The sequence below is a fragment of the Panthera pardus genome, unplaced genomic scaffold, assembly GCF_024362965.1.
Source record: "Panthera pardus isolate Hobbes unplaced genomic scaffold, ASM2436296v1 HiC_scaffold_13, whole genome shotgun sequence".
Lineage (NCBI taxonomy): Eukaryota > Metazoa > Chordata > Mammalia > Carnivora > Felidae > Panthera > Panthera pardus.
The window spans coordinates 97,859,403-97,884,278 of record NW_026526688.1 but is presented as its reverse complement, the minus strand read 5'-3'; positions in this window follow the sequence as shown (position 1 = coordinate 97,884,278).

The following is a 24,876-nucleotide window of genomic DNA, read 5'->3' as shown; positions in this document are numbered from 1 at the left end:
GTTAGAAGGGTTATGTGAGCAAATCATAGCGAAAAGCTTTCCTAACCTGGGTAAAGACACAGACATCAATATCCAGGAAGCACAGAGGACCCCCATTAGATTCAACAAAAACCGGCAATCAACAAGGCCTATCATAGTCAAATTCACAAAATACTCAGGCAAGGAGAGAATCATGAAAGCAGCAAGGGAAAAAAAAGTCCCTAACCTACAAGGGAAGACAGATCAGGTTTACAACAGACTTATCCACAGAAACTTGGAGGGCAGAAAGGAATGGCAGGATATATTCAGTGTGCAGAATCAGAAAAATATGCAGCCAAGAATTCTTTATCCAGCGAGGCTGTCATTCAAAATAGAAGGAGAGATAAAATGTTTCCCAGAAAAACAAAAATTAAAGGAGTTTGTGACCACTAAACCAGCCTTGAAAGAAATTTTAAGGGGAACTCTCTGAGGGGAGAAAAGATGAATATATATATATATATATATGTGTGTGTGTGTGTGTGTGTGTGTATGTGTATATGTATATATATATACAAAAGCAACAAATAATAGAAAGGACCAGAAAACACCACCAGAAACTCCAACTCTACAAGCATCATAATGGCATAAATTCATATCTTTCAGTATTCACTCTAAAAGTCAATAGACTCAATGCTCCAATCAAAACACATAGGGTAACAGAATGGATAAGAAAGCAAGATCTATCTATATATTGTTTACAAGAGACCCACTTTAGACCTAAAGACACCTTCAGATTGAAAATAAGGGGATGGAGAACCATATATCATGCTAATGGTCAACAAAAGAAAGCCGGAGTAGCCATACTTATATCAGACAATCTAGACTTTAAAGTAAAGATTGTATCAAGAGATGAAGAAGGCATTATATCATGATCAAGGGGTCTATCCACCAAGAAGACCTAAAAATTGTAAACATTTATGCGCCAAATATGGAAGCACCCAAACATATACATCAATTAATCACAAACATAAAGAAAATCATCAATAGTAAAACCATAATAGTAGGAGACTTCAACATCCCACTCATAGCAATGGACAGATCATCTATTCAAAAAATCAACAAGGAAACAATGGCTTTGAATGATACACTGGACCAGATGGACTTAACAGATATATTCAGAACATTTCATCCTAAAGCAGCAGAATATACATTCTTCTCCAGTGCACATGGAACGTTCTTCAGAATAGACCATATACTGGGACACAAATCAGTCCTTAGTAAGTACCAAAAAATCAGGATCATACTGTGCATATTTTCAGGCCACAATGCTATGAAACTTGAAATCAACCACAAGAAAAAATTTGGACAGGTAACAAATACTGGGAGACTTAAGAACATCCTACTAAAGAATGAATGGGCTAACCAAGAAGTTAAAGAGGAAATTAAAAAGTATATGGAAGTTAATGAAAATGATAACACCACAACCCAAAACCTCTGGGAGGCAGCAAAGGCAGTCATAAGAGGAAAGTATATAGCAATCCAGGCCTCCTAAAGAAGGAAGAAACATCTCAGATACACAACGAAACCTTATGCCTTAAGGAGCTGGAAAACGAACAGCAAATAAAACACAAAACCAGAAGAAGACAGGAAATGATAAAGATTAGAGCAGAAATTAATGCTATCGAAACCAAAAAAAAAAACCAGTAGAACAGATCAATGAAACCAGAAGCTGGTTCTTTGAAAGAATTAACAAAATTGATAAACCACTAGCCAGTTGGATCAAAAAGAAAAAGGGAAGGACCCAAATAAATAAAATCAAGCAGGAAAGAGGAGAGATCACAACCAACACAGCAGAAATAAAAACAATAATAGGAGAATAATATGAGCAATTATATGCCAATAAAATGGGTAATCTGGAAGAAATGGACAAATTCCTAGAAACATATACACTATGAAAACTGAAAAAGAGAGTAAAATAGAGAGTAAAATTTGAACAGACCCATAACCAGTAAGAAAATCGAATTAGTAATCAAACATCTGCCAAAAAACAAGAGTTCAAGGCCAGTTAAGGAAGTTAACACCTATTCTCTTGAAGCTGTTCCGAAAAATAGAAACGGAAGGAAAACTTCTGAACTCTTTCTCTGAAACCAGCATGACCTTGATTCCAAAACCAGACAGAGACCCCACTAAAAAAGAGAACTATAGTCCAATTTCCCTAATGAAGATGGATGCAAAAATCCTCAAGAAGATATTAGCCAACCGGATCCAACAATACATTAAAAAAATTATTCACTATGACCAAGCAGGATTTATACCTGGGATGTAGGGCTGATTCAATATCCGCAAAACAATTAACATGATTCATCTCATCAATAAAAGAAAGGACAAGAACCATATGATTCTCTCAATAGATGCAGACAAAGCATTTGACAAAATACAGCATCCTTTCTTGGTAAAAACCTTCAAGAAAGTAGGGTTAGAAGGAGCATACCTTGAGATCATAAAAGCCATATATGAACGACCCAACGCTAATATCATCCTCAGTGGGGAAAAACTGAGAGCTTTCCCCTAAGGTCAGGAACAAGACAGGGATGTCCATTCTCACCACTGTTATTCAACATAGTATTGGAAGTGTTAGCCTCTGAAATCAGACAGCACAAAGAAATAAAAGGCATCCAAATCAGCCAGGAGGAGGTCAAACTTTCATTCTTCACAGATGACATGATACTCTATATGGAAAGGCCAAAAGATTCCACCAAAGAACTGCAAGAATTGATTCATGAATTCAGCAAAGTTGCAAGATATAAAATCAACACACAGAAATCAGTTGCATTCCTATACACCAACAATGAAGAGACAGAAAGAGAAATCAAGGAATCGATCCCATTTACAGTTGCACAAAAAACCATAAATACCAAGGAATAAATCTAACCAAAGAGGTGAAAAATCTATACACTGAAAACTATAGAAAGCTTATGAAAGAAATTGAAGAAGACACATAAAAATGGAAAAAGATTCCATGATCCCGGATAGGAAGAAGAAATATTGTTAAAATGTCAATACTACCCAAAGCAATCGACGTTTTCAATGCAATCCCTATCAAAATAGCACCAACATTCTTCACAGAGCTAGAACAAACAATCCTAAAATTTGTGTGGAACCAGAAAATACCCCAAATAGCCAAAGCAATCTTGAAAAAGAAAACCAAAGCCGGAGGCATCACAATCCCAGACTCCAAGCTATATTACAAAGCTGTAATCATCGGGACAGTACAGTAGGGACACAAGAACAGACAATCAGATCAATGCAACAGAATAGAGAACCCAGAAATGGACCCAAAAACTTATGGCCAACTAATCTTTGACAAAGCAGGGAAGAATATCCAATGGAATAAAGACAGTCTCTTTAGCAAGTGGTGCTGGGAAAACTGGACAGTGACATGCAGAAGAATGAACCTGGACCACTTTCTTACACCATACACAAAAATAAACTCAAAATGGATGAAAGACCTCAATGGAGGACAGAAAGCCATCAAAATCCTTGAGGAGAAAGCAGGCAAAATCCTCTTTGATCTTGGCTGCAGCAACTTCTTACTCAACACGTTTCCAGAGGCAAGGGAAAGTAAAGCAAAAATGAACTCCTAGGACCTCATCAAAATAAAAAGCTTCTGCACAGTGAAAGAAACAATCAGCAAAACTAAAAGGCAACCGACAGAAGGGGAGAAGATATTTGCAAATGACACATCAGAGAAAGGGTTAGTATCCAAAATCTATAAAGAACTTATCACAAAACAAATAATCCAGTGAAGAAATGGGCAAAAGACAAGAATAGACACTTCTCCAAAGAAGACATCCAGATGGCCAACCGACACATGAAAAAATGCTCAACTTCACTCATCATCAGGGAAATACAAATCAAAACCAAAATGAGATACCACCTTACACCTGTCAGAATGGCTAACATTAACAACTCAGGCAACAACAGATGTTGGCGAGGATGCGTACAAAGAGGATCTCTTTTGCATTGTTGCTGGGAATGCAAACTGGTGCAGCCACTCTGGGAAATAGTATGGAGGTTCTTCAAAACACTAAAAATAGAACTACCCTATGACCCAGCAATTGTACTGCTAGGCATTTATCCAAGGGATACAGGTGTTCTGTTTCAAAGGGACACCTGCACCCCCATGTTTATAGCAGCACTATCAACAATAGCCAGAGTATGGAGAGAGCCCAAATGTCCATCGATGGATGAATGAATAAAGAAGATGTGGTGTATATATACAATGGAGTATTACTCAGCAATCAAAAAGAATGAAATCTTACATGGATGGAACTGAAAGGTATTATGCTAAGTGAAATTAGTCACTCAGAGAAAGACAAAAATCATAGGACTTCACTCATTTGAGGACTTTAAGAGACAAAACAGATGAACATAAGGGAAGGGAAATAAAAATAATATACAAACAGGGAGGGGGACAAACAGAAGAGACTCACAAATGTGGAGAACAAACTGAGGGTTACTGGAGGGGTTGTGGGAGGGGGGATGGGCTAAATGAGCAAGGGGCACTAAGGAATCTACTCCTGAAATCATTGTTGCACTATATGCTAACTAATTTGGATGTAAAATTTAAAAAATAAAAAATAAAATTAAAAAAATAAAAATAAATGAATAAATAAATAAATATGGTATATTTGTTATAATTAATGAACCAGTACTGATACCTTATCAATAATTAAAATCCACCCAAACTCTCCACAGTTTTTCTGTAATGTGCTTTTTCTTTTCCAGGATCACATCCAGGATACCACATTACATTTAGTTGTCGTGTCTCCTTAGGGTTCTATACACAGAATTTCTCAGACTTTCCTTGTCATTAATCCATAATGATATAAATAAGTTATTTAATAAATAAGAGAGAATAAATGAATCTCTCTTAATAAATAAATAAATTTATTTATTTATTAGATAATAAATAAATAAATAAATTTATTAAATAATAAATAAATAAATTCCCTAATAATTTATGTAGATATTCTGCCTCAAGTAGGAGGAGCATAATTCCTGATCCCTCCTAAAAGTGCTTTTTCCAAAAAGGACTATGAAAAGAGGAGAGAAAAAGACCAACTTTATGATGCCAACTTGACAAACACTACCTCAAGGTAGGTGATCAAAGTTAACATAGACAATGGTAAATCATATTAAGTGTATATTCTTGATATGATGTGTTGAAAATGGCACTACACCTCTGTAGTACCCCCCAAGCCAATACCCCAGTCTAATCATGAGAAAAACATGAGACAAATCCCAGTTGAAGGACATCCTACCAAAGACCTAACCAGCATTCTTCAACCTATCAAATATTTTTAATGTTTCTTAATCTTACTGTTGAATAACAATGATATTTTACTAGCTCTATTTCTTGGAGCACATAAGATCCAAAAATTGAATTACTGATTTTCACAGTATTTTATACATTGTAGGAGTTGAAAACTGTTGAATGGATGAATGAATAAGCTGTTGTTTAGTACTTCTTAAGGAGTCCGTATCTAAAGTCAATTTTTTATCTTTCTTTCCTTGTGTCACACCTGAAAATTTCTAGGTCCTTTAACAAGCAAACAACCATTAGGGGAGGGGTTCCTGCTATTCATCCTAAAGGTTGTAAATTTGATTCTTTTTTAAAGGTAGCGATAATATTTGGGATTATTTTTTGTAAACTTCAAACATTTTATATCTATTTGGATATTTACAGGCTGTTCTAAGTACCAGAATACAAAATACTTGCTTAAAATCATGCACACACATTAAAAATCACGTAAACAATATTTTCTAGTTTTAAACATACTAAGACACAAACAATATCACATATGGGATAACAAATGGAGAAAGCTTTTGCCAATGCCTGGGGCCTTTGGAAATATTAATGTTTGGTACAATCTTTTGAAGAATTCTAAAGCATGTGGCAAACTGTTCCCATGCACATGTTACAGCCAGGGACACAGCTGTACTGTAATGATGGGTCACTTGGAATACATGTAACTCTCCTCACTCCTCTTCTGATTTATTAAGCAAGCTGAATTCTCACTTCATGTCTCCACTCAAATATCCTCTTATGAAAGGGATATTATAAAGAATGAAATCTTCTCTGCAAAGTACTTGAAGTTTCTGAGCAAAAATACTGGGCAAATACAGTTCATTACTATGACCAAAGTCACCAGAAGTTCACTTTCCAGATCCCATTGTAATATTCATCAATTATATTTGACTTGACTGTTATACCACACTTCCCACCAGCATAAACATGCACTAGTCATTTTTTTAATATTATAAAGTCAAACTTAAGTTCTCTCTTTGTTGACAGTTTTTAAGAGTTGTAGGTGGCTTTCACTAGAACTTAATTGAAAACCAATTCTTTAATTATGTATTATTTGTGAAAAATAACAAAAACACCAAACAAAAAACAAATATTGAAATGTGCCAAGAGGAATTTAAAGAAAGAAAGTTATTTCTAACATTTTCAAGAGTTAAGATAAAAATGATCCCTTTTAATTTGATAAAATTATCATCAATGACTTTGTAGTTTCAGTAAAAATACAGCCTACATAATTCCTTCTTCCTTTTTTTTCTCCTTTAGTTTGAAGAAAGGCCAAAGAAAATCTAGAGGCAGAGACCTATCTTTGTTTTTCTTTTTTCTTTAAAAAAAGTATGTCTTTTAGTTTAATGTTCTGGAAGTTCCTGTGTCAGAGAATAAATATACTGTCCAGGTGGATGCTAACAAAAAAAAAGATAAAAGTTGTGCTGAGGTTTTGTCTCCCTGAAAGGCCAGGACAGGAGAGTATCAAAAAGAGCGGTAGAAGAGAAAGAACATAATTCCATTTGATCAGATGACCAGTGAGGACTTGAATGAAGATTTCACAAAATCAAACTAGACAAGAAGTATCTATATTTGGCCTCACAAGCCAATTGAGAATTTATAAAGTTGAGTCTGGGAAAAGCTCTGACCCTCATATTATGAACTCAGGACTTTAAAAATAATGATATAGTAAGCATATATATATATATACACACATCTATATATACACATACATATATATATATATATATATATACAAGTGTATATATACATATATATGTAATATATACTTATTGTAATAATCACTTCACTATGTATATATATTATACATATATATGTATAATATAAACTTATTGTGGTAATCACTTCACTGTGGAGAGTTTGGATGAATTTTAGTTATTGATAATGCATCAGTATTTGTTCATTAATTATAATAATACAACATATTAATATGAGATGTTAATTTTAGGGACAACTGGATAACTCTCTTTACTATCTTTGCAGGAATTCTGTAAATCTAAAACTATTCTAAAATTTTAAAACTTATTTACTGGTACCTCCAGCCAACCTCATGAGCCAGGTGCCCCAGGTAAGCAAAGTTTGGTGTAGGTTTTGGATGCACAACTTTGAGGGCAGCAGGACCCACCATCTTTTCTTGTCATAGGATGGCAGGATACCATCAAATACCTTGAGGTGGTGCAACATAGCCTGGCCTCCCTTGGTCTCACGGGGCAGCATGTTCCTCTGTTGTCTGACAAATGTTCAGCTGGGCATTCTAAAGTGGTAGGGGGCTACAGAATGGATTGATGTTCATCTACTTGTGGAAGAAGGTCAAGTACTTCAACTTGTTTCTGTAGAAATTGCCAGAAATATTGATGCCCTCATAGCCCATGACTATGACCTCCTGGCCCAGCAGCACTTGTTTGGCCATGATGGCTGCTGGGTGACCCAGGAGATGGCCTTGGCCATAGGGATCAACACCTTCCCCTCTGCCATCCTCAGCAGCCTCTTGAGAAAAGCTCTTTTTGTAATTTGGATATTAACTCTTTATTGAGTATATAGTTTGAAAATATTTCTTCCATTCTCTAGGTTGTCTTGTCAGTGTTGTTTCCTCTGCTGTGCAGAAGCTTTTTCATTTGTTTATTTTTCTTTTGTTGCTTGAGCTTTGGTAATATATCCATGAAATCATTGCCAAGACCAATGTCATAAACCTTTCCCTCTATGTTTTCTTCTATTTACATTTCAGGTCTTAAATTTAAATCATTATCCATTTTGAGTCAATTTTTGTTTATGGTATGAGATAACGGTCCTATTTCATTTTTTACATGTGGATATCCAATTTTCCCAGCACCATTTGTTGAAGACTTCTTTCCTCATTGTATATTCTTGGTACCCTTGTTGAAGATCACTTGACCATATGTGCATAGGTTTATTTCTGAACTGTCAGTTCTGTTCCTTTTGGTCTTTATGTCCATGATACCATACTGTGGCTTTTTAACATATATTGAAATTAGGAAGTGTGATTCCACCATCTTTGTTCTTTTTCCTCCGCCCCCCCCTCCCCCCCCCCCCCCCGCCAAGATTGCTGTAGCCATCTAATTCTTCTGGTGAAAATCCCATTGGAATGTTGATGGGAATAGCATCAAATCTATAGATTGCTTTGGGGATTATGACTGTCTTAGCAATATTAAGCTTTCCAGTGCATGAACACAGAATGTCTTTCTATTTGTGTCTTTAATTTATTTCATCAAAGTAGTTTTCAGCATACAAGTCTTTTACTCCTTGCTTATATTCATTCTTAAGTATTCTATTCTTTTTGATGTTACTCTAGATAGTATTGTTTTCTTTCCTTTTTTAATAGTTCATTGTGTATAGAAACACAAGTGATTTTCATACATCAGTTTATGTTCTGCAACTTTATTGAATTTATTTGTTCTAACAGATTTTCCGTTGAGTATTTAGAATTCTCTATAAATATGATTACGTTACCTATAAACAGTTAATTTTACTTCTTCCTTTCCAGTTTGGATGCATTATATTTCTTTGTCTTACCTCATTATTTTATTTCAGACTTACATTTGTTCTTTTGAAATACTAAAAACATATTTATGTGTTATATAAAATTTTACTCTAGAAGATTTTTAAAAAGAAGCTATATTAAATGACAATGCACTTTGATTTGGGGGGAAGGAATTAAAAAAAACAATATGAAAATATAGGTTTACCATTTCCATCATGTAAATTGATGCATAATGTGTTATATAAAATTTTTGGTCAAATGAATATGGTTTGAAACGAGTATCTGGAAATGAATTTGCAAGATACTTTTTGTTGTCTTCATTAGTTAGCAATCAACTATTAATGTTTCTTATATTTTCCATTTATAAACGCTTAAACAATAGATTACAATGGAATGAAATTTTATGCTACATACATGAGAATTATACAAATGAATGATGATAACAACTAACAGGGTGGCTAGAAGTATTCAGACTGAGTAAATGATCATGAACAAAATTACCTGATCATAAAACTAACACATGTCTGTTCTGAATCTTTTCATGTGCCCTCAAGTGATTCTTACATGAATCGAAATAACATTGAAAAATTTTGTTTTTAATTGTTACAAAAAATGTACTGAAAATTGAGAGCTATTCTATGTTCATAGCCAGACTTTGAATTCCAAACACTCTAGAAGAAGTGAAAAAAAAAATCCAATCACTCTAAAGATTCTACAGGACATGATTTTCTTTTATCTGTCAATGATGCTGGGTAGTCTTCACATGCACAGCATTGTGATGAACTTATTAACATGGATTGTATTACTCAGCATCTCATCTGTAATTTATTGGCTAAACAATCTTAGGTATTATTTTAAACTTAATTGTGACCCATGAAAACCTTTGATATTTATTTAGACTCCACACATCCTGTGATATTGGGTTTCCTCTGGGATGGTCTATGACAGCTGCAGTGCTTCAGGTTTTATTCTGCCTCATGCTTAGCATATCCCAGATCATCCTCTTCCGCCTTTCCAGGGGGCTCTGCACTTATACACACCCCTGCCATACACCTGAAGTCCTATAGTTCACTCTGCAGACTCCAGTTGCACCCTATTTATTTTGTTGGAAAACTCCATACTCTGCCTACCTGGACCAGTCCCTTTCCAGGCCCTCTGGGCATCTCTCATGATGAAAGAAAGAAAGAAAGAAAGAAAGAAAGAAAGAAAGAAAGAAGAAAGAAAGGAGAAAGAAAGAAAGAAAGAGAGAAAGAGAGAAAGAGAGAGAGAGAAAGAAAGAAAGAAAGAGAGAAAAGAAAGAGAGAAAGAAGAAGAAAGAAAGAAAGAAAGAAAGAAAGAAAGGAGAGAAGAAAGAAAGAAAGAAAGAAAGGGAGAGAGAAAGAAAGGGAGAAAGAAAGAAAGAAAGAGGGAGAAAGAGGAAGGAAGGAAGGAAGAAAATCCAACATTTAGTCAGATATGTCAAACAAACAATGTGGTAATCACTTCACTATATACATATACATAACTTTAGGGACACCTGGTGGCTCAGGCAGTTGAGCGCCCAACTTCAACACAGGTCATGGTCTCACAGTGTGTGAGTTTGAGCCCTGCATCAGGCTCTGCACTGACAGTGTGAGCCTGCTTCAGATCCTCTGTCTCCCTCTCACTCTGCCCCTCCCCTCTCATGCTCTCACTCGCTCTCTCTCAAAACTAAATAAACATTTAAAAATATACATATTGCTTTAGATGACATTGTGGAGAATTTGGAACCCTTTCACACTGGTGGTGGGAATGTAAAATGGTGCACCTTTCTCTGTTTTATTTATTCTTTTTTTGGAACTGCTACTCTAATGTTGGACTTACTGGGGAAAGTCCTCCAAAAAACGTGACCACCGATTGACCTGTGAACTGGATCCAGGTGTTCAGAAGCTCTTCACTCCCTCTCTTGTCCTTAGGATGTGGTTTCTGCTTGCTTTTCCCACTCCCAGGGGAAGTCTGGGAGAGCCTTGAGATAGTGATGTGGTGTTAACACCTGATGGTAGAGGAGACTGAACCTAGTTAAGGCCTCTTTATAAGATTCTAAATTTAACTTTTAAGATTTGGTGGGTGATTACAGTAATCCATTTGTCTTGCTGTCGCCCAAGATACACCTCATATGTAGGTTCCCTTTGCTCATTAAAACTGCCACCTACCAACCTGGAGTGGCCTGCCATTTTCTTTGGTCTCTTCCTGCCCTCTAGAGAGGCCAATTTAAGATTCCATCAGGGAGATTCCTGGAGGCTTGTGAACCAACAGACCTCTTGAATTAATCATATCCATGTTTTATACTTTCTCTTGTATTTACTACATTTGTCTTTTGCCCTACGTTTTGTAGACTCACTTGATCAAATTATTATTTTTTTAAATTGTTGTGGTTTATTTTTGTTCATAATAAAACATTCATGCATTTAATTTCCAGGAAACTTTCCTTATTCTCTGATCTTTTTTATAGCGTTCTGTTATTTTTAAAGGAAGAATTTCTCAGATTAATGAGACTAATTAGAGAAGGTTTTGTTTGTAAGAATTTTTGTCTTTGTTGTTTTTACTGTTATCTTACTAGTCTCTTCTCTCCCTAAAATATTTACTTCCTCCATGTCATGTTTTTCTATTATTAATCTTTTATCATTCTCTCTTATGTTCCTGATTTCTTAAAATGAATGGTTATCCTAGATTGTTCATTCTCATTTAATAATAAAGCAATAAAAATAAATGTGTATATAGGTGTGCTTTGTTTGCTGGTGAGCATTATTACTCCTGTGAGTGTTAAAAATCTTGCCTCAATTTTGCCAACTCCTAAATAAGAGAACACTGAACTTTTACTTTGGCTATTAAACAGTCACCTAGATTTCACCAAAGTATTTATTAGATTTAAATTAAGAAGCATTTCTGTTTGGACTCACCTTTTTTGGAGGGGAATTTAAAAAAAATATGTATATATATATATATATATATATATGCTTTTTAGTGTTTATTTTTGAGACAGAACATGAGTGGGGTAGGGGCAAAGAGAGGGAGACACAGAATCCAAAGCAAGTTCCAGACTGAGCTGTCAGCACAGAGCCCAACCTTGGGCTCGAACTCACGAACCTTGAGATCATGACCTGACCCAAAGTCAGATGTTTTACCAACTGAGCCACCCAAGTGCCCCAAATTTTTAAGTGAAGTATAGTTGACATGTAATATTAAATTCATTTTGGGTGTACAATATAGGGACTCAACAATTATATACATTACAAAATGCTCACCACATAAGTGTATTGCAATATTATTGAATATATCCCCTATGCTGTATACATTTCTTCCCCTTGACTTATTTATTTTATAGCTGGAAGTTTGTACTTCTTATTCCCCTTCACTCATTTCATCCATTCCACTCTCTCCTCCCCTTGGCAATTACCAATTTGTTCTTTTTTTAATTTTTTTTAATGTTTTATTTATTTTTAAGACAGAGAGAGACAGAGCATGAGTGGGGATGGGGCAGAGAGAGAAGGAGACACAGAATCTGAAGCAGGCTCCAGGCTCTGAGCTGTGAGCACAGAGACCAACACGGGGCTCAAACTCATGAACTGTGAGATCATGACCTGAGCCGAAGTCGGATGCTTAACCAACTGAGCCACCCAGGCGCCCCCTAATTTGCTCCTTATATTTACAACTTAGCACCAAAAAACCACAAATAATCCAATTACAAAATGGGCAAAAGCCCTGAATAGACTTTTTTTCCAGAGAAGACCTACAGATGGCCAAGAAACACATGAAAAGAAGTTCAGTATCATTAATTAGGGAAATGCAAATCAAAACCACAATGAGATATTGCCTCACATCTGTCAGAATGGCTAAAATAAGAGCACAAGGTAAAAAAAAAAGAAAAGAAAAGAAATAACAACTGTTGGCAAGGAAGCGAAGAAAAGAGAAAGCTCATGCGCTGTTGGTGAGAATGTATACTGGTGTAGCCACTATGAAAAACAGTATGAGATTCCTCAAGAAACTAAAACTAGAGGTACTATGTAATCCAGTAATTACAATTCCGGGTATTTACCTGAAGAAAACAACAACACTAACTCAGAAATCTATATGTACGCCTATCATTTATAGCAGCATTATTTACAATGGCCAAGATATGGATGCATCTAAGTGTCAATAGATGAATGAATAAGAAAGATGTGGCATATATACACAATGGAATATTATCCATAAAAACAGTGAAATCTTGCCATTCACAACAGCATGGATGGACGTGGAGGATGTTATGTGAGGGGAAATAAAACAAAGACAAATATCATAATATCACTTACATGTGGAATCTAAAAAAATAAAACAAAAAACAAACAGAGACTCTAGTTTATTTTTTATTTAATTTTTTGTTTGAGAGGCAGACTGCAGAGATTTATGTCAACTGTTCTTCATATAGATTTTCCAAATACTTAATGCCTGTCTCTTCAGTGTCAGGCATCATTTCCATTCTTCATCCTGATTGTTCTGACACTTTAAAGGCTCCTGTGTTCTTCAGGACATGTTACCTTCCTCCAAGACTGCTGCATCATGGCTGAGCCATCCCTCAGCTGTGGACTCACCTGTTCTGCTCCACCAATCAACACTCATGTATCCAGGTTTCTTTTCATCAGACAGTATCTACAATCTCTCTGGTATTTTGATTGTTATGGGTTTTACAACTCTAGATATTTTCATAGCTGCCAAATTAAAAAAAAAAAAAAAAACTTTCCCAAAGCCTAAGACTTTCAATCCCCTTTCATATGGTTGGAATGTATCTGAGAGGTGACTCAATGAAGTGCATTGTATCATTGTATATGCATTTGCCATAATTTCAGCTCTCTGAATCCAGATAGAATAGTCTTGGATGTACAAAGGGAAATGATCTCTATTAGTATGCTGCCTGGGTTCAGACCATTTGGTATAAGAGACCACCACTTCCCATTGAACACTCTAAAAAAAAATCAGTGCATATGCATTATGAGCATGTGTTATTCTACTTCATTTCCCAATGGATCACTTAGTTAGGCCGTGCAGATTTTCTTAATACATCACATTCTATACTGCTATTCTCACATTCTATATTGACATCTCTGGTTATTACTGCCCATTAAGGAAAATTGAGCCCATTTTGCTCAAGTATTTTTTCCCTTGCCTAAGATTTAAAAATCCCAGCTGCAATTGCTCTCAGAGCCCATTTTTAGTCATTAGCTATTTAATATTTTATTCTAACTCATGAATTAGAGCTAGTTTCTTTCATTCTTGTAGTAAACTCTTATGCTTTGGAAGAAAGCTTCATCTTCACTTTCATCAAGAATGTTTTTGTTCTCTCTCTCATAGTAGAATTAGATTCAGATACTCTGGGCTATCAGATACTTTTCCACTGTACCTTGTTGAGCAAAGATAAATACAGGGTTATATAATTCTTGGCTGCTATGGGTACAGCTTTGGAGATAGCTTCAATCTCTCAGTCCTATTATCTCCTTTCTTCCAGACAGTATGTGTGTATATATTTTATCCAACATGTCTAACACCAGCTCACTAGAAATGCCCGCATCTGGGAAGCTGGAATTTCCAAGAGACCATTTTAGATTCTTAACTGTAATTAATACTAAAACTTTAGTGACTAAAGAGACTTGTAAGTCTTCCCTTTGGTTTCTGTAGAGATATAGTGAGGAGGTTTATCATTTTATGCATTCCCCTTGAACTTCATTAATACCTCCTCAAATATGTACTGAGCTTCTACATGTAAGCAATTTTTTTTTAGTTTCTAGGGATCCAGTTGAAAATCAGATAGATCCCTGCACTTTCAGGCTTAGAGGCTTCTCATACAAACGGAAAATTGAAAACAATACCAAAAAAAAGTATCTAGTCATGTTATATGTAATAAAAAAACGAAAAGTGCAGCACAGGATAGAGAATGATGGGAGAAGTTATCACAATGGTTGATCAGTAAAAAAGGAACACTTAAGCAAAATCCTGGGTGAAATGGAATATGAACAGTGTTAAGATATGATGATAAAGCATGATAAACAAGAACAGGAAGAACAAAATCCTGAAGTGAGAACAAATGTGTAAGATGAGTAGAAAGGTAATTGTAACTACAATATAGTGATTGAGTTGAAAAGTCATGAGATAATTGTAGTGAGAAGGGCATGAATATCTCATTGGTCAGTCTGCATATTATTCTGAGATGCTAAGCTAATTGGAAGTGTGCAAACCAAGGTAGTGTGATATTTAGTGTATGATTTTAAAAATCAGTTTTTATTGCTTTGAGAAAAATTGTCTGTGGAGGGCAGGATTGGAGGCAGAAAAGTCATACATTTTCTTAGAAATTCAATAGAGAAATGATAATGACTTGGACTAGTGCCATCAGACATTGAAGACTTGAAGATAATCAATGTGGTCATCCTTTGAAGATCAACATATTTTGAAGATAGTTATAGAACTTGCATTTTATATGGTTACAATAAAATGAGAGGAAAAAAAGGATGGCTCCCAGGATTTTTTTCCAGAGCAACAGGTGGTACCACAATTTGCTAAAATATAGAAAAGGAGTAATAGGCCTGTCGATAGGTCATGCAGGACTCTGTTTTGGACGTACTAAATATTTATTAGACATCTAAATGGAGATGCACAATAAGGAAAATGTAAGTATGTAGCCCAGTGTAGTGGTCAAGACTATAAGATGAATTTGAGAATCATTAACATATAGATCTGATGTAAAGCCTTAACCACATTAAAATCACATGTGTAGAGAATAAAAGGCCAGTATCAAAACCCTGAAACACTTTAACATTTAGAGGTGAAGAAGGAAAAATACCAGAGATGACGACAGGGAAGGTACAACCAATAAACTTACCTATCAAAAGCCTACTTTCAAGAGACAATTCAGTTTTTCTTTTAGAAGGTGTCTATGGCTTATTTCTCAGATTTCTGATAACAAAGGCTATATTTCCAAGAGTTCTAGCAGAATGACATGGATCTAAAGTTTCCCTATTGGTGTCCATGAATAATTTAAAAGTTCATACAAATTTGCAAAGATTACCACAAGGGTAATCACCAGCTGGGCTCTAAGCTTCTAAAAAAATGTTTAGCTTGGGGCACCTGGGTGGCTTTGTCAGTTAGGCATCTGACTTCAGCTCAAGTCATGATCTAGTGGTTCATGAGTTCAAGCCCCGCATGGGGTTCTGAGCTGACAGCTCAGAGCGTGGAGCCTGCTTCGGATTCTATGTCTCTCTCTCTCTCTCTCTGCCCCTTGCCCACTCATACTCTGTCTCTCTCTCTCTCTCAAAAATAAACAAATATTTAAAAAAAATTAAAAAAAATTAGCTGAAGTATAATATACACACATTAAATACACAAAGTACATTGATTTTAAATGTACATCTCAATAATTTATTATTTATTGTATTTATACATATACATATGTCTCTTTTTTTTCCTGACACCACTTCTAACAGCAAATTGTGTGATTTTCTGACATCAACTTGGTATCCAACAATTCATTTCAATTCTGACATAAACTCCCAGAGTGAGCACAGACCTCACAGGTTAAAGGATCCATCCTGTAAGATTGCCCCTATGTCAGGCACTGGTCAAAAGTGATAAGGGAAAGGGGAGAGGCACCTGTACTTCTGACCAACTAGCTATAAACCAGGAGTTTCCACAATCTCTTCAAGTTCCATATTTCACTAGAGTGACTTACTGAACTCAGAACACTTCACTTACACGTACTCATTGATTATAAAGGATACAACACAGGAACAACCAGATTTGTTGGGCAAGGTGTGTACAGGGAGCAGTGCATAACTTTTATGTCTTATCAGAGCATGTCACCCTTGATATGTTCACCAACTCAGAAACTCCTTTAGTGCTTTTCTGGAGGTTTCATTTTATATGGACATGACCGATTAAATCAGTGTCCATTGGTTGTTAAGTTCAATTCCAGTCCCTCAAGGCAAATTGTTAACAAAATGAGACATTTTTTGTGTTTTTTTCCAAGTTCTGTAGACTATTTTCTAAATATACCAATATACCAAGATTTCAAAATACATCAGATTTCCAAACCACTGTCTCCATTAGTCCTTAGAAGAAAGTGGAGATCCAATAATGCCCTAAGGCACTCTTTTTCTCCAACAGGTCAAACCTGGAGAGAAAAATATTATTTTCTAGTCAGCTGTATTTGGTAATACTTTTCCCATAGACTCCACTGTGACTCTTAATGTTAGGAAATAGGAAACATTTGAGGATCCTAGAATTTGGAGCAATGTTTCTGCCAATCTTGATTTCTTTTGTTCTATCTTACTATAATACTTGTTCTTCATTTTCTCCTCTGATTCATTCTCCACCTCCACTCCTGTTTTTTTTTGTTTTGTTTTGTTTTGTTTTAACAAGGAGGGGAATTGCTGCTCTGTGACTTAAGAAGATGAGGAGGTGTGAACTCAAAGAATACTTCTTCCCAATTTCACTGCCTTCTGACTTCAAGTTGGGTTTAGCCAATGAAAGTTTTGGCAGAAGATAATAGAACAAGAGGTCAGAGATATCATAAGGGTTCCTTTCAATGGCTTGAAGTTTCATAGGCTATAGTAACCCTGTTTCTTTGTATTATTATTTTAATCTTAGTTGTAGTAATGGCTTTCCACTGTTATTATTTCCTTGATGTCTCAACATTCCTTATTGGTTTCCTTAGCCCTTCCCAAACCTCTTTAAATAAGACTAAATGTGCCTTCTCTTTCCTGTCAGGATCCTGACTAATAAAGTCCTCTAGCCTACATTTATTTTTTTTTAAATTTTATTTATTTGAGAGGAGAGAGAGAAAGAGAGAGAGAGAGGGAGGGAGGGAGGGAGGGAGGAGCAGAGAGAGAAGGAGAGAGAGAATCCCAAACAAGCTCTGCTCTGTCAGTGTGGAGCCTGAGGCAGGACTTGATCTCATGAACCATGACATCATGACCTGAGCCAAAAACAAGAGTCAGATGTTTCACAAACTGAGATTCCCAGGCACCCCAACATTTAATTTTTTTTCAAATTTCTTATATACCAACATAAGTAGAAATGTTAATGGATCCTAATATCAAGATAAAATGTCATTAACAGTTCCTTAATATGTCTCCTTTTATTATTGGCTATAGAGTATAGAGAATTATGCTCTATAGAATTATATCCAACGATTCATGGGCTTCATTAACTCAATCTACTCATTCTCAAAATCCACATCCCACTCAATCTTTTCTCCTTGCCTGTCACTTCTCTTTTAATTTATCTTACCTTAGTGTGCTGTATCCTCCCCTTTATGTCCCTAATTAGTGAGCAAAGTCTGTGACTGACTTCCTGGGCTTGTTGGATTCCATCCCACGGGAAGCATAAATACAGACAAAACTGATTTCAATTAGTGAAACAACTCTGGAAAAAATATCTTAGATCTAGCACACTCTTTCAACAACAACTATTACCTTTCTGATCCTGACAATTATCTTTAAAAACTTGTTTCCTGTGTTTAATTTACTGTTTGAAATTTTTTCTTCTCTCTCACAGGTTCCATGTGCTTGAATAAGATTTGAGTCCTTGGTATTGATAGGGTTCAGGGCAGGCTTCCCTAAAACATGCCAATTTGGTATATTGATTATTTTGAGTTACTTAAGAAACAGTCAGTGCAGGAAGAACACTATGACCCACTCCTTTGCCCCCTGAAAGCAAGAAATAAATTCCCCATGTGAAGAGGACCCTTCCTGTGCCTGGATGGTAGAAGGCATCTTTATCACCAGAGATAGGAAATTCAGGGCCAAGAAGATGGTATAAACAAACATTGTTACTTCTTCAAACTTATTTTGCCAATTTTTCACAAACTGTCTGAAAGCTATTAAAAGCTACCTGCTTCAATCATTTCTTTGAGTCTCATATTTTTATGAACTCTTGTACATACAAAATTAAATTTTTAATTTTCTCTTGTTAATCTCTTATGTCAATTTAATTATGTGTTCTTCAAAAAAAAAAAAAACCTGAAAGAAAAGAAAGGATAAGTTTTCCTTCCCTATAGTATGTTAACAACCAGCACAGGTTGACATCTTGTCCAATTAAATCATCACAACTTGTTATGGTACATTTGATTTTCATGTTGGCAAAGACTGTCCCATCAATTTGCAATATTACTCATAGACTTTCCAAAAACTGAAGCAAACCAACTTTATGTTAAAATTCCAGGTTATTCAGTGCAGAAAAACCTTTCTTCATAGGACTAGTCCCAGGATAAATTGAGCTAGATATTTACTGTGGGGTTTATCATAAATTCAAATAGTGAAGCATAGTCCAAACTCTCTGACTGAAACATGCATTTTTAAATTTAGCTCATATTCCCTTATCCTACCACTTCAAGGGCTCCAGTCTTTTTAGCATATCCATCTCCATGGTATTTTTCTCCTTATGAGCGGTTATTACTATTACCATACCTGTTTATCTTGGACTTACTCCTAGTCTTAGAAATCATTCCAATGACAGTTTGGTGATATGATGTAGGGTATCTAGCTTGTTTCTACAGTGTATGTTGATTTAGGCATGCCAGACAATCATACTAATGTCAAAATCCTGAAAGGTAACCCTCAAATACATTATGTGGTGTAAATTCTGAAAGGATATACAGGTACAGTTCCTACCCAGGAGGGGAAAAAAATAAGCAATCTTAACATGAGTGCATCACAACTACACATAGAGTCAGAAGAGGGTCCAACCTTTTCTGTATACAGTGGCTTGTCATTCATACATAAATGGAAGCCTCATGTTGATACACAGAAATATCTTCTCCCTTTGGTCTGTATTCTTCTTCTTGTGCAGAGTTCAAGTCCAGACAGACTTGAAACAGGGTTCATTCTGGGAAGGCCGTAGTAGAAAATTACAATGGATTAAGGAACACATATTTAGATATTCAGAAGGGAGGGCAAAGGACAAATACTTCTCTATACTATATTAAAAGTCCTTGTTCATTCAAAAAAGCAGAAAGTCTAAGGAGATTAAGAATAGAAAATAGAGCCCTGCCACATAGTGATGGGGCAGGAATAATCTGGCAAAGTAATTATATGATGGCTAGCTATTGTCCCACTGATGTTAATTGTTATTCTAAAACTGAATGTTTAGGATGTTGTTTATAGATCAAATAACTACTTTTATTTAAACTTAACAAATGAGGGGCTCCTGGGTGGCTCAGTCGGTTAAGCGTCTGACTTCGGCTCAGGTCACGATCTCACGGTCTGTGAGTTCGAGCCCCACGTCAGGCTCTGTGCTGACAGCTCGGAGCGTGGACCCTGTTTCAGATTCTGTGTCTCCCTCTCTCTGACCCTCCCCCGTTCATGCTCTGTCTCTCTCTGTCCCAAAAATAAATAAAAAACGTTGAAAAAAAAATGAACCATCAGTTATTATTAATTTTTAATTAATTTTTAATATTGCACCATATTTACATTTTAACATCAGTTTTGAAATTGATTAAGGGAATCTACATGAATTTATAGTCACATTACCTATGAATATATCATTATGTATAGCACTGAGAAAGGAAAATGTGAAGAATCAAAAAAGTTTACTAATACTGTTCTGTACTTAACATATATCTGTACTTTCATTTTGACTTTTGGAAAAGATGAACTAGCTATTCTTGGATGAACAGTTATTCTAAATAAAACCAGTAAAGCCAGAACAGTAGAGTTGTTTTAAAGGCATAGCACATGTATTTAGGCAGTAACATTTTTCAAGAGAAAGATCCAGAAAGAGAGGATGCACAAAGGGCTAAGTCCCACAACTGAAGCCACTTTCTCACTTGAAAAATTTGTTCTTTCTGAAAAAGAGTCTAATAATGTAAAAATAGCTTCTAGCAGACTCACAGAGCTGGAAAGATAAACATTAGAAGATCTGCCAAGGAAAGGCCCTGAAAAATACTTTAAGTTTTAGTTGAGATGCCAGAAAGCTCTATCAAAAGTAGCAGACAACTCTGATATCCCTTGTCACATCCTCTCAGACCACGTGATTTAGGGTCAGCTGTGGTGGTTGCTTCTGCACATGCAGACGACATCCCACATCAAGCTCTCCTTACTGATTCACGAGGTGGAAGTCAGTACAGCACATTGGCTTATACACAAGCACAGTCCACATATGGGGCAAATCAGTGTTTCAAGAGGGCTACCTCAGCTAAAGGGATATTGAAGCCACTAGATAAATGCTCATGTTTTCTGCAATTTAGCGAGTTTCTGGGAGATATTTGGACACTTTTCAGGAAGTCGCAGTGAAATTGAGGTCCCTTGCCACCAGAACAGAATTGATAATAAATTCTTACATTATCTTTTCTTCCTTCCTTTTCTTAATCTCCTGTTTCTCTTACTTCTGCTTTCTGGGATACCCTTCCAGATATACTACTTGCATCCAAATTATTTTTTGGGCTCTGCTTTGAGTACTGAAGTAGACATAGAAAATAGTTTCTTATAATGGAATGCTAGAAATACATTATTCAATGGGTAAAGAGGAACAAAGAACCCCCTGCTGGTAATAAATGGGATGGTGATAACTCCTGTCTGGTTGAAGCATTACAATAATTAGGACTAATTTTACCTTGTGGTAGATTGAGATGAAATACAGCTTAAAGTAAAAGCACTGGTTTATATAATAATTTTAGTATTTGAAAGGATAGGTACACATTTATTATAAGGATTTTGTAGAGTTGGCTGGCTTTGCTAACTGCCAGAGGCATTGAAGAAGGATAATGACCAGCTGAAGTTAGCCAACTACCAACTCAGAAAATGGATGGTTGACAATGCTGAAAATCTGGCCAAGGACTCAAGGGGAAAAAACTACGAAGGGAACTGAATGCACAACCTTGAATAATCTTCTATGTTAAAATCAGGGCCCTGAGACCCATAAAAAAGGCACATGTATGTGTGGACACGTGAAAACTCTGAGCCCTTATATTTACTCTTATTAATCCACCACAGGCAATCCCTCCTCCCTTGCTGGAGGACAATAGCCTGGTCTTGTCTAGAGACAATTCAATGACTTCATCTAAGCCAAACACATCACGAGGTGACTTTCTCCTTAAGATTCATACCTCATTGCCTCCAGACTAATTATGGGTAACATTGTCAGCATAGACAAAAGGGGAAATACAGTCTCTATTCTGGGAGTACATAGTTTTCTCACTGATAATAATTATAGGAACTCAATAATATATATACCTGTAGAGCTAAAAAAAAAATGACTAGAAATGAGTTTGTGGATATTTCACTAAAGAAGATGAAATATAAGGTGGATAGAAAAGAGTTTTGCCCAGGGTGCCTGGCTGACTAGTCAGTAGAGCATGTGACTCTTGATCTCGGGTTGTGAGTTTGAGCCCCATGTTGGGTGGAGAGATTACTTAAAAATAAAATCTTAAAAAAAAAAAAAAAGAGTTTATCCCATGATTCAATCCTCATATGCTGCTGGGACAGTCCTAGAATCTTGGACATGATAAAAGCCTTCAGAAAGTCAAATGACATAATTTGCCTTGGCAGAGGATTGAGCTCAAGTAAACAGGAATGTTAAAATAAATCTATTATATAAAATTGAAATACTTTGAAGACTATGCTCCTCCTCACTTTGCTATAGCTATAATGAATTCATTTTAATAAAGGCACTTTGGTCTTTGGTCACAATGGTTGCTGTCATTTCTAGATTAGGGTTGACACTAGGGAATATTTTCATAGAATTGGACTCATGGTGTTAATGGGATTATAGGATTCAGGAACAGTAGAAATCAGGCCATGGTATGTAACTGCCAGAAGAAAGGTAAAGTATTGGGAAGCAAAAGTGAAGTTACAACCAGAGTGCCTATAGACACAGGAATCTGTGACATTGGAAACTAGATAGTGAGAGCAAGATAGGCAGTTGACAAAAAAAAAAAAAGAAAAAGATGTTCAAGATCTGATGAGTTAAAGCTGAGATGAGCTGCAATGATGGAAAAACGAAATAGCTCATCCAGTCTCTAGATCTGGGACCCTTCTGAGACCCTAAGCCCTTCAAATGAAAAAGATCCCAGTTCTTTTTGAGAAAGAAGACTAAAATGCCATAATCCTTTTCCAAATGGAAGTAAAGCTGTTTGACTCAGGCAAAGGAGAATAGAAAGTTGATATAAAGTCCAAACTGAGTATCCAAAATACCTACATAGTACACTAGCTACAGCGGAGGCTTTTGGAGGCCAGCCTTGATTCAAGTCTATTTCATGAGTCCAGTTAGGCCATGGACTCGTCCCAGAATTATTTCTATAGTCCACAAGTACATAACTGTGTTATATATACTTACCAATGAGAAGGCACTAGATTGTTCCCCTGACCTATGGATTAAGAGACGCTGTGGTAAGAAGAGCAAAATGGAAGACCTGGAAACTGCCACCGCATTCACACAAGACAGTACATAGGAAGCAACAGCTCATGCTGTAATGGACTTACAGAATTTAGCAACATCTGAATCGATTCATGAAAAGTGGTTCCTATCATTTGCAGAAAGATTCTGAATTGACAATTGATATAAAACTAAAAATCCCTAGAAAACTGACATAAGAAGAAAAATAAATGTGAATGATCTAACATCTGTTTATTATGAAAGTATATGTCATCTCACAGGGCATGTAACAGGTCCATGTAACTTCACAGTAAATTATTGCACCCAAGAAAGGAACACTAGTCTTACACGACTTTTGCAGACTTATTTTTATGTGAAAGTTATCAAGATTTATTCATATTTTATTTTTGTGATTCAACTATAAGTGGTATTGATTTTAATTTTAAACTGTTGCTTACATATAAAAATTCAGTATTTCTGCACATTGGATTTATATCATTCACTTATTAATTCACTTATTAATTCTAATATATTATATGTAGATATCTATAGATTTTATAAATATACAATATTATTATATGTCAATATGTTTTATTTCTTCACATTCTTAAACCTTTATTTTTCTTATCTTATTGTACCAACTAGAAACTACGTAAGATGTCAAACAAATGCAGTAAAAATTGATGTCTTACATCTCTACTCTATCAAGGGAAATATTTAAAATATTTTACCAGTAAGAAAGAAATTTTATGGATTTTATTAATATTCTTCAACAGATTAATAAAGTTCTATTCCATGTCCACTTTAAGCTATGACTTTTTTTGTAAATAAGCTATGTATGGTGTTGAATTTGTCCAATGCTTCTCTGCATCAATTGAAATAGTTATATTATATTCTATATATTCTGTTAATTTGGTGATTGATATTGATTTCATATGTTAAACTAACGTATTCTGTAATTCACTTGTTACATATTAACATTTTAATATATTGCTAGATTTGCATTTACAAATTATTTAGAACTTTTAGATTTAACTTTATGAGAGTAATTTATTTTCAAACTAATTTCTATGTACGATCCTTGTCAAATTTTTGTACCAAGGTTACGCTGGCCACCTAAAATAAATTGACATCTATTCCCTCTGATTCTAGTCTTTTCAGTAGCTGAATAATTGGTGGTTGCCCCCTTTATTTCTGATACAATAGTAACATCTTTTACATAGGATTAGCACAATTTATTTTATAATTCCCTATGGATCTTTTTTAATTGTTTTATTGGGAGTTTGAGTTTTATTTTTCTTTTTTAATCTCCTGGCATACATAGTAATTATTTGTTTGCTAGCATTGTATCCAAAAAATAAAAATAAAAAACTACATAGATAATTTAAAGTTCAGTGTAATGGAATTTTCCTCTAAAAATGATTCATTTTGTACCTGGATGTCAGTTAAACTCAGGAAATATCACTTTCATCCAAGTAGAAATTGAGCTCATTCCAATGTTGGCTTCAGATTTTGTGAATTATTTTCTATTTCCATTTCACTCCTACTCTTAGGGTATGGCCTCTCAAGGAGGAAAAAAATATCAACATACGTCTTTTTCTTCCATGATACCCAAACTTCAATTTTTGTTCCTGAAGTCCAATAAGCTAACTAGAAGTTCTCCTTAGATTATCAGTCACTCACCTGCAACTTT